Source organism: Artibeus jamaicensis, unplaced genomic scaffold, assembly GCF_021234435.1.
Source record: "Artibeus jamaicensis isolate MK-2021 breed Jamaican fruit bat unplaced genomic scaffold, CSHL_Jam_final scaffold_378, whole genome shotgun sequence".
In the NCBI taxonomy this organism is placed as follows: Eukaryota; Metazoa; Chordata; class Mammalia; order Chiroptera; family Phyllostomidae; genus Artibeus; species Artibeus jamaicensis.
Window position 1 is genome coordinate 3,979,346 of NW_026522044.1, and position 11,666 is coordinate 3,991,011.

Consider the following 11,666-nt stretch of genomic DNA (forward strand, 5'->3'; position numbering starts at 1 on the left):
AAACTTATGTATGATTAGAGAACAAGCTATTGCTGTTGCTGTTTTTTTGTGTGTTTTGAAATATACAACATTTTTTTAGGCTCTGCACTTCACTGTGAAAGCAGGACAAGCTAAAAATAAATTGAAATTGACACTCACATTTTTGGGACCAAATATCTTAACTGTGAAACTAAACAGATCTATACCTTCTCTTTTAACAATCAATCCATGTCACATCAATAAGATAACTAAAACAATCCAAGCATGATTAATTTTTAAAGTGTTTGAAAGTGTTAAAACTTTTAGAAGGGAAGAAAAACGAGGAAAAACAAGAACAAGGAGTGGGAAAAAATTTAAAAGAAAGGGAGGTAGGAATCAATGGGCCTCTTTTTTTATTTGGCAACAAGCAAGTGCAAGAAAGTCTGTAATTTGTTCAGTTGTCTGTCTTTGCAAGTCTGCATTCTGGTCAGAAGGGACTTTGAGGGTTTTCTGCATCAAATGAGCATCTGAGGGTTCCATCCTCTTACAGTAGTTCCTGGTCTCAGTAATCTCAAAACAAAACTTCCTGTGGAAGTCAATTGTGACACACTGCTGATCTGGACATGCACATAGATGTCAAAAGTGCCATCATTTTCACAGATGTTTAAGACATGATTTAACATTTCAGTTCCTATTTCAAGCCTTCCATATGGTGCCAGACATCCTAGTGTCATGACGTAGTCTCTTCTGATTCTGTGCATGATCCACCCTACAGCATACTGCCCCTACTACAATAACATTGATTTAGGCAATTTTTTCTAGCTCTCCAACTCTAGCACATTCTTGCAGAACTTGTCATTGTACTGACTGGAAAGATGACCTGCTTTAATCTCTTCAGCTATTTAATGCTGTGTGGTGTCACATCTCCCAGCTCAATCCAGCTATCTTTTATCTTCTCTGCTGGCTAAGGCCGTGGTTACCACTACTATCAATGCCACTGTCACCTACCTGAGCTCTCAGTGTCCTCAGCTCAAACCACTCAACCCCAAAAGCCAACCTCCCTGCCTAGGTCAGGGAACTGAGTGGGTGAGGAAGGCCGTGGGAGTGGAGCAGGAGTGTTTTCCATTGCTGGGCTAGTGGCCCTGGTTTCCACATGTGCACTCTGTGTACTGGGCCCCCACCCACAGCCATGGCCACCAAACCTGCTGCTGTGTTGTCTGGGTTATACATTGGTAAGCAAAACAGAAATGGTTATTGCCTTGATGAAAAAACCTAGGCTTATTAATTATTTCACTCACTGAAATATAGTAAATATCACATAGAATGTGCTAAAAAAGAGAAAGCAAGCATTCAAGAAAGTAGAAAAAGAAAGACAGTGGTTGCCTAAGATTGGGAACAAAGGAGGGCAGTGAACTAACTGCAAAGGGCATATAGAAATGTTTGAGGTTAATTAAAATATTTTAAATCTTTTTTTCTGGGAAATTTTTAAAAATTTTAATTCATATTCTATTTTTCCCATTACCATTTAGCCCCCTTATATCTCACTCAGCAATCACCACACTGTTGTCCATGTCCATGAGTCCTTTTTCTTTTTTGCTTGATCCCCCCATCTCCTAACGTACCTCTAGCACTAGCTGTTATCCTGCTCTCCATCTATGAGCCTGCCCCCATTTTCCTTCTTATTTTAGTTTGTTCATTACATTCCACATATGAGTAAAATCATATGGTATGTCTCTTTCTCTGACTGGCTTATTTTATGTAACATAATGCTCTCCGGGTACATCCATACTGTCACAAGGGTAGAATTTTCTTCTTTTTTTATGGCTGAGTAGTACTCCATTGTGTAAATGTCCCATAGTTGTTTTATCCACTCATCTACTGATGGACACTTGGGCTGCTTCCATGACTTGGCAATTGTAAATAACACTGCAATGAACATAGTGGTGCTCATGTTCTTTCCAATTAGTGTTTTAGGTTCCTTCAGAAATATTCCCAGAAATGGGATTGCTGGGTCAAAAGGTAGACCCATTTTAACTTTTCTCATATATCTTCATACTGCTTTCCATAGTCGCTGCACCAATCTGCATTTCCACCAAAGTACAAAAAGGTTCCTTTTCTCTACATCTCACCAAGCACTTGTTTGCTGTTTTATTGATGATAGCTATTCTGGCAGGTGTAAGGTAATGTCACATTGTGGTTTTAATTTGCATTTCTCTGATTAGTGACATTAAGCATCTTTTCATATGTCTATCAGCCATTTGTATGCCCTCCTTGGAGAAATGTCTATTCAGGTCCTTTGCCCATTTTTTTAAAATTGGGTTGTGGGATTTTTGGTGTTGAATTTTGTAAATTCTTTGTACGTTTTGGCTATTAACCCTTTATCACAGCAGTCTCCAACCTTTTTGGCACTGGGGACTGATTTTGTGGAAGACAATGTTTTCCAAAAATCAGGGAAGGATGGAGCTCAGACAGTAATATAAGCACTGGGGAGCAGGATGAAACTTTGCTCCCTCACCTGTCATTCATGTCCTGCTGTGAAACTCACTTCCTAACAGGCCACAGACCAATACCTGTATTTACTGCGGTAGTTGGAGACCCCTGCCTTATCAGATATATTAGCAAATAAATTCTCCCATTTTGTGTGCTGTCTTTTTATTTTATTGATGGTTCCCTTTGCTGTGCAAAAACTTTTTACATTGATGCAGTCCCACTTGTTCACTCTTTTCTTTTGTTTCCCTTTCCTGGGGAGATATTGCTACAAGCAATGTCCAAGATTTTGCTGCCTATGTTTTCTAATGGATTTTTATGGTTTTGGGTCTAACATTTAAGTCTTTGATCCATATTGAATTTATTCTTGTGTGTAGTATAAGAAAGCAGTCTAGTTTCATTTTTTTCTGCACATATCTGCCCACCTTTACCAACACAATTTATTGAATAAACTATCTTTAGACCATTGTATGTGTTTGCTTCCTCTGTCAAATATTAATTGACTATAAAAAGTGTGGGTTTATTTCTGGGCTCTGTATTCTGTTCCATTAATCCATGTGTCTGTTTTTATGCCAGTACCATGCTGTTTTGATTACTATGCCTTATATTATAGTTTGATATTAGGTAGTGTGATTCCTCCAACTTTGTTCTTCTTTCTCAGGATCACTGTTGCTATGCAGGGCCTTTTGTGGTTCCATATATATTTTTGAAATATTTGTTGTAGTTCTGTGAAATACTTCATTGGAACTTTTATAGGAATTGCATTGAATGTATGGATTGTTTTGGGTTGTATGGATATTTTAATGATGTTAATTCTTCTTATCCATGAACACTGTATGTGCTTCCAGTTATTTGTATCTTCTATTTCTTTCTTCAGTGTCATAATTTTCCAAGTATATCCTTGGTTAGGGTTATTTTAACTTTTTAATTTGGCTGCTGGCCATATGAGTGTATATATTTGTTAAAATCAGTCAAACAGGCCTAGCTGAATAACTCAGTTAGTTAGTGTCATCCCAATCACACCAAGGTTGCAGGTTCAATCTTTAATCATGGCAACACAAGAATGAACCAATGAATGCATCAATAAGTGGAACAACTAATGGATGTCTCTCTCTCCCCTCCCTCTTCCTTTCACTCTTTCTGAAAAATCAATAAATAGTACACTTAAGATCAGTACATTTTGGTCTATGTAAATTATACCTCAAAAAGTGATGGATAAATAAAAATAATAACTGAATCAAATAAATGTGAAAAATGATTGCTTATTTGAAAAGTGAAGATAGTAGTTACTTTGAAGAGTGAGGATGAGGTTGATGTTGGGTAGGGACACAGAAAGTGGTCCATGCGTGGTTGGTAAAGTTTTATTTCTCGACCTAGATGGTGGTTACACACATAGTCTCCTCATGATAGTTCATTAAAATGTGCATCTGTTTTGTGTAGTTTTTCTGTAACTGTGTTTTATTTTATAATCAAAAGGTGGAATTTTTATTTTTATTTATTTTTTTGTTATAAAAATAATCAATGGTATTGTTATTTTTTACAAGCACACATTCATTTTATTTTCTTCTGTCTCTGCTTTTTTTTGTATTTTTTTAATTTAACTATATTTTATTGATTATGCTATTACAGTTGTCCCATTCGTCCCTTTACTCCCCTCAGCCCTGCACAACCTTTCCCACCCACATTCCCCTCCTTTAGTTCATGTCCATGTATCATAAATTCTTTAGCTTCTACATTTCCCATACTATTCTTGACCCCCCTGTCTATTTTCTACCTACCATCTATGCTACTTATTCTCTGTACCTTTCCCCCCTTTCTCCTCCTTCCACTCCCCCGTTGCTAACCCTCCATGTGATCTCCATTTCTGTGGTTCTGTTCCTGTTCTAGTTGTCTCCTTAGTTTTGTTTTAGGTGTGGTTGTTAATAACTGTGAGTTTGCTGTCCTTTCACTGTTCATGTTTCTTTAACTTCTTTTTCTTAGATAAGTCCCTTTAACATTTCATATAATAAGGGCTTGGTGATGATGAACTCCTTGAATTTGATCTTATCTGAGAAGCACCTTATCTGTCCTTCCATTCTAAATGAAAGTTTTGCTGGATAGAGCAATCTTGGTTGTAGGTTTTTGGTTTTCATGACTTGGAACACCTCTTTCCAGCCCCTTCTTGCCTGTAAGGTCTCTTTTGAGAAATCTGCTGACAGTCTGATGGGGACTCCTTTGTAGGTGACTGTCCCCTTAGCTCTTGCTGCTTCTAGGATTCTCTCCTTCATTTTAATCTTGGCTAATGTAATTACGATGTGCCTTGGTGTGTTCCTTCTTGGGTCCAACTTCTTTGGGACTCTCTGAGCTTCCTGGATTTCCTGGAAGTCTATTTCCTTTGCCAGATTGGGGAAATTCTCCTTTATTATTTGTTCAAATAAGTTTTCCACTGGTGGCTGTGCCTTTCCCCCTTCTGGTACCCCTATAATTCGGATGTTGGAGCGTTTAAAGATGTCCTGGAGGTTCCTAAGACTCTCCTCATTTCTTTGAATTCTTGCTTCCTGACTCTTTTCTGTTTGGCCATTATTTGCTTTCTTCTGGTCCGCTCCATTGATTTGAGTCCCAGTTTCCTTTTCATTGCTATTGGTTTCCTGTGCAATTCCATTCATTTCAATTAGTTTCGCCTTCATATATTTGTCTAATTTGTCGGTATAATCAACCAGTTCTGTGAGGATTCTAATGACCAGTGTTTTAAACTGTGCGTCTGAGAGTTTTGCTATTTCTTCATCGCTTAGATCTATGGGCTGTGGGGCTTTGAGATCTTGCGACATTTTTGGTCTGTTCTGGCCCTTTAAGTGTGAGAAGCGGTGCCTTAGACTCTCAGGTCACTGGGTTGTGACGCTGTATGTGGGGGCGTGGTCAGAGAGGGGAAATGGCGGTGCCCTCCACTGCCGCTTGCCGCGGGGATCCCCCGGGCCCCGGTCCAACCGCCCACTCCCTCGCCTGTCCGCTCGCGCACAAATAGGCGACCACAGTCAACACGCAGCACCACTTCCCCGCCGTCTCCTCCGCGGTCGCTCGCCTGGTGGCTCGCTCGGTCGTTCACTAGGTCCAACACTGCGCCTGGATTCCTCGCGTCTGGATTCCGTGCCTGAGTCCGTCTGACCGAGACCTCCCGTTCAACCCCTCACCAGCCGCTGGTTTTGCCCCTTACCGGTCAGGCTGAAGAATTTGTTGTTAACGGACTTTCGAAAAGTTCAATTTTCCGTGTTCTGGCTGTGTTTTCTGTTGCTGATATTTAGTTGTCTCTAAACTTGGTTGTGTGAGAAGGCACGGCACATCCACCTATGCCTCCATCTTGGCAGAAGTCTAAAAGGTGGAATTTTTAATTTAAAGAGATTATCACTGTTACCTGAAGGCTGCCATCTAATATGAAGCACTGAACCATATTTTCACAGAATATTAGAACTGGAAAGAACTTCGGTGGTTAACTTGTCCAACCTCTTCATTCTACAAAACAGTACCTTGAGAACCTAAGGTTGCTTTCTTGAGGTAACATGAATTTATCACAGCTCTGGGACTCTTTTCTGACTCTCTTCTGTACTGTGCTCTTAAGCCAGTGCAGACAATAGAACTATACAACACTTGCTTTCTATTAAAGGTTCTTTAGCTATTTGACAATTCATGATGGCTTACTCTATTGTTTAGAATTGCTAAACACATTGGCAGCACATTGTTCATTTGAGTATACAGGGAAAAAATGATGTCTAAGGATTTCAATAAAGCTTGCAAAAATAGTGTTATTAGTAATGCTTACTTTGTTAAATATAAATGACTAAATTTTCATCATCATTCCTTTATGACTTCAAAACTGTCTTCTCTCATATGGAAATTTCATAAGGGGTTGAAGATAGGCAATAATTTGGAGGAATGATGACTTGAGCTAATTATTAAAAGTTGCACAATGTCATGCTGATTATATACAGTTGAAAACTTTAATTTTGACTACATATTTCATAGGATATTTCTTTCAATTTCTAATGTTTATTATTATCTTCAATGGCCATCAATGTTTTTCAGTAAAGCATATGACATGGTTGTATTTACTTCATCAGAGATTGTGAAACACATATTCATTTTATGTACACTGTGATACTATTGTCACTTGATTGTTTAAGAGCATACATCCGATTCTTAAGAGACTTTTCTTTTCCAGTTAGATTGTTCCCCAGCTTTAGAATATATTGCCACCAAGTAGTGATACAGTCTCTGTATGAACTACAAAGCATAAAACTTTCAGAAATTTATTTATTTACTTTAAATATTTTATTTATTGCCCTGGCTGGTGTAGCTCAGTGGATTGAGTGCGGGCCTGTGAACCAGAGTATCGCGGTTCGATTCCCAGTCAGGGCACATGCCTGGGTTGTAGGCCAGTTCCCAGAGGGGACGCATAAGAGGCAACCATACATTGATATTTCTCTCCCACTCTTTCTCCTTCCCTTCCCCTCTCTCTCGAAAAATAAATAAAATATTTTTTAAAAGATTTAAATATTTTATTTATTTATTGTTACAGAGAGGGGAAAGGAGGGAGAGAAACATCAATGTGTGAGAGAAACACCATTCAGGTGCCTTTCCCCTGCCCCCAACCAGGGATGTGCCTTGACTGGGAATCAAACCGGTGACCATTTGGTCTGTGGACTGTCTCTAAATCCTGAGCCACACCAACCAGAGCCAGAAATTGAAACTGAAATAAAAATGTTTTATGCCTTAACTTTGAAAATGAATAAAATTAATATTTTAAGAGTTGAACTTAAACAAGATTACCTAGTAAAAGAGAATTAAATATTGCATCAATAAAAATAATAAAACCATAAGATATTTATAAATAAATTCATTAAATAATTATTGAGGAATACTTAATCATCCTAGGATATAATCAAATAACAGGAAATCTCTCTTTTACTGTATGCCAATCATAGTTAAATCAAACTTATAATCTATCACCAAATTATAATTAAAATGCTCTTTTCAAATATACCCTGAAACCTGGGTACATCACTCCATAATATCAGGCCAATTCAAAACCTGTACTCTTTTTCCCATACAATTGGTTGTCTTTTTATTTTAATACTATTTTCTTTAGCCATGCAGAAGCTGTTTATTTTGATGAGATCCCATTTGTTTATTCTTTCTTTTATGTAACATAATTGCCAATGATACCTCAGACAAGGGTTAAATCTCCAAAATATACAAAGAACTTACATGACTCCACTCTAAGAAGACAAATAACCCAATTAAAAATGGGAAAAACAATAAATAACCAAACATGAAAAAAAAACCCACCAAAACCTGTACTCTTGTATCAGGGTTGTTTATTCTAGTAGATTTTTAAAAACAGTCTGTATTGCATAATCTAACATTTATGCTATCATTTATATTGCAGTTTCAATAAATAGCAGAATCCACTATAGGAATCTGAGCTCCTTTGGTAATCATGAACATATATGTTCAAAACAGGCAAAATAAAATAATGAACAATCTATATCCTATGAACTCAATGTCCATGAATACTGCATTGACTGTTTTTACTTTAAATAAGTGCAGTTTATTATGTGAATTATACCTAAATAAAACTGTTTTTAAGCAAAGAAAAAGTCATTACTCATGCAAAGTACCTGGCTCCTTACAAAAGAAAGAAGTAAATGAGGAAGATGGGAAGATATCCAGTGTATTGTTATACATGAAAAGTGAAGTTCAGAGTCATAATAGTACTACTAATATCAAACTCATAAACTACATATTTGTGGTATATATTTTCCTAAATGATTTATATATAAACATTTATTATTGCTAATATTCATGTGAGGTGGCACTGTTACTTTATACTCTTACAAGTGAAAGAATTGAGGCTTGTCCCAATCATACAGCTAATAACTTCTGAATGAGGACTGCTTGTCTTGACTCTAACCTTTGGAGATATTGGCCCATCATTTGTTAAACATTCATCATTTGCTAAACCTTCAATAGCTACCTGCTCCTGCCTATGTTATCTAAACTGCTTGGTTTGTGGTATATTAGTTATCAAAATAGTTTGGAACTCACATGACACATTCTGGTTATTTCAGCCCAACTAATATAAATCTGTCACAAAACTGTTTGTCTTTTTCTTTGATTTTTGTTTTTGCTCTTATTTCAGATTTCAACTTTCCAGTTATTATGGGATAAATTGTGTTGCCCCCCTTCCACCAAAGATTTGAAGTCATAAATCCCCAATATCTGTGAATGTGACTTTATTTGCAAATAAGGTCCTTGCCACTGATAAAGTTCAGATGAGGTTGTCAGCATGGGTCGTAAATCAATATGACCATGTCCTTATTGAAAAATGTGCAGAAGAGGCAGAGGTGCATGGAGGGGCAATGATGTAGAGACAGAGAGAAACACAGGAAGCATGCTGTGTGAAGATAAAGGCAGAGATTAGAGGGATGATAGAAAACCACCAGATGATCTCACCTTTAACAGGAAGCTAAACAAGAAAACAAACAAGCAAGCAGAATAAAAACAAAGACACTGAAATAGAGAACAAGGGGACAGTGACAAGAGGGGAGAGGGAAGGGTATTTAAGGACAAAAAACTGTACTTGAAAAAAAACTAAATAAAATTTAAAAAAAAAAGAAAACTACCACAAGTTATGAGAAAGGCATGGAACAGATTCTCCTGAAGGGCCTTAGAAGGAACTAACCCTGCTGACATCTTAATTTTAGACTTCTAACTTCTACAACTCTGAGATAATACATTTCTGTTATGAGTTTTGGATACATTGTTATGGCAGCCCTAGGAAAATACACCATCTTTTCTCAAGACAGAAATGTAAGAAAAGCTATACAGTGTTTCTATCTTAGGAAATTAAAATACACACACACACACACACACACACACACACACACAACTCTTCAATTGACCAGGAAGAGGTGAACATTTAACTAATTCTTAAAGCAGAGCAAAATTTCTTTTCCTATTAGTCATCTAGCTAGAATTTTATGGGCAATGTATTATATAGAAACAATTTAATTTGATAATGCCTTGCAAAGGTTTTGCCACCTGTATTTTTAAAGGACCCAATAAGTTCTCTGTATACTTTTTTTTGACAAAGCTTGTCTTTCTTAAATATAGCATAACTAGTATTTGAACTTAAAGAATATATATGCATATGAACATGCACAAACACACATAGTAAGTTCAACAAACCCATGGTCAAGTTTCTTATGTTTATTTTATAATTCTTTAATACCACCAGAGTATTATTTTAACTCTAAAAGACTTGATAATTAGCTTAGCCAGGTGGCTCAGTTGGTTGGAGCATCAACTTGTATACCAAAATGTTGTGGGTTTGATTCCCATCTGGGAATCTCTCTCTCTCCCCAACCCCCTCTAACCATCCGTCTTCTCTTTCTAAAATCAATAAACATATCCTCAGGTGAGGCTTAAAAAATAAAATAAAACACCTAATAATTATTTAAATAACAAAGGTAGGTTTTTTATTTCACTTCAACAAGTATTTATTTTTTTAACTGTCCAATCCTTTACTTAGCTTTGCCAATGGACAACTTCTCTAAGGCCAAGGGAGAGATGAGACTGTAATTTCTCTTTGTTTAGGTTGTGGTCTTTAGTCTGATGAAAATCATGGTTCTTCATTATGCAAATTATGCATAGCATTATTTTAGAATGCACAAATTCTTTCACTTTCTATGAAAATACAGTATTTACATACTGTTTGAGATCTTTGATACTTTTAAGGTCTGGGAGCTACATGAAAAAATCAAGTTGTTCCAAGATTCCTATTAATTTCAGTGGGAGCTGCAAAATAGAATGACAGTCAGGAATATGTCCAAATTAGTGAGCACTCCTGCCTCACTGCACCTTAGTTATGCCACTGGTAAATTCTACACAGTAAATTAACCTATCTTTTACTCTCTGAACAAATTAATGTTATGTCTTGGGTTATGCTGAGTGACAAACTGGTAATATTTAAGAAGCAAAGATACTTTAAAATATCTTTTTAAAATTGTGTTTTCTATGTTGGAGTTCATTTTTGTCCTTACCCAAGAAACAAAGCAAAAGAAATGTTCAGTGTTTGTTTTAAGATTATCATGGAAGATAACTTAGAGGCCTTAATGAAATATTCCTTAGAATATCCATAACTCATCAAAAGATTTAAATATTTGGATGATGATACATTTTCAAACTGTCGCCTTTTTACAGAAGAATAGTAGTTTCCATAATTATTAGAACTTACTTCTGCCTCATACTGCTCCCTCCCAACTCTGTTACCAACTCTGGAGCTATATTTTTTCTGGAGCTTTGTCTGTTCTTTCATTCAGGCCACTTTTTTGGTCTCTGTCCACCTGTTACATAGTAAGGGGGAGCCTTAGGTATTCACCAGGGCCAGGCAACCCACATCACTGCATTGCGATGCTGTATGTGGGGGAGGGGCCCGAGAGAGAACAATGTTCCTCGGTCAGCTCTCTCTTGGTCTTCAGTCACTTCCACCACTACCCAGAAGCAAATTAGGCCCTTCTGGTGCTGATTCCCAGGTGGGTGGTTTGTGTATATTCTAGGACCCTGTGGATCTCTCATGAACTCTCCTGTGAGGCTGGGAGTTTCTCCAGCCACCTCAACCCTCACAGGATTTTCCAGTCAGAGGTTTTTGGGCTTTATTTCCCTTCCCTGGAACCCTGGGTTGTGCAGTCTGTCTCCCTCCCCAGTTGTTCCTTCCAGTTTATCTACACCCACTCGGCTAGCTGCCTCACTGCTGTGAGTCCTCTCCACCTAGCTGCTGGTCTCTGCCCCTCTACCCATCTGGACAAATGTTTCCTCTTTAACTCCTTGGTTGTCAGACTCCCATACAGATTGTTTTTATGTCAGTTCTGGTTGTTTCTTACTTTTAAATTTGTTGTTGTCCTTCTTTTGGTTGTGTGGGTAGGCAAAGTGTGTCTACCTATGCCTCCATTGTGGCTGGAAGTCTAAAATTTTGATGTCTTTTATTGTGTTCTGATCCTATTATTCTATCAAGGTCAGAATAATATTCAAATTTTTATTAAATTTACTACAGTGTTAAATTAAAGTCATCCTTAATCTCCTCAGTGAGAATGTCCACATTCTAATATCCAAGTCTCTTATAAGGTTAACAGAGGCATGATCATTTATAAAAATAGTATATATTGTACCTTTCATTACTTCAACTTGGA

The 11,666-nt window shown here is 37.2% G+C and overlaps 1 pseudogene; it reads right to left on the reverse strand.

Annotated features, from left to right (window-relative positions):
- Positions 1-354: 354 nt before the first annotated feature.
- On the reverse strand, positions 355-1,611 carry LOC119055171 (N-alpha-acetyltransferase 50-like; annotated as a pseudogene).
- Positions 1,612-11,666: the final 10,055 nt, after the last annotated feature.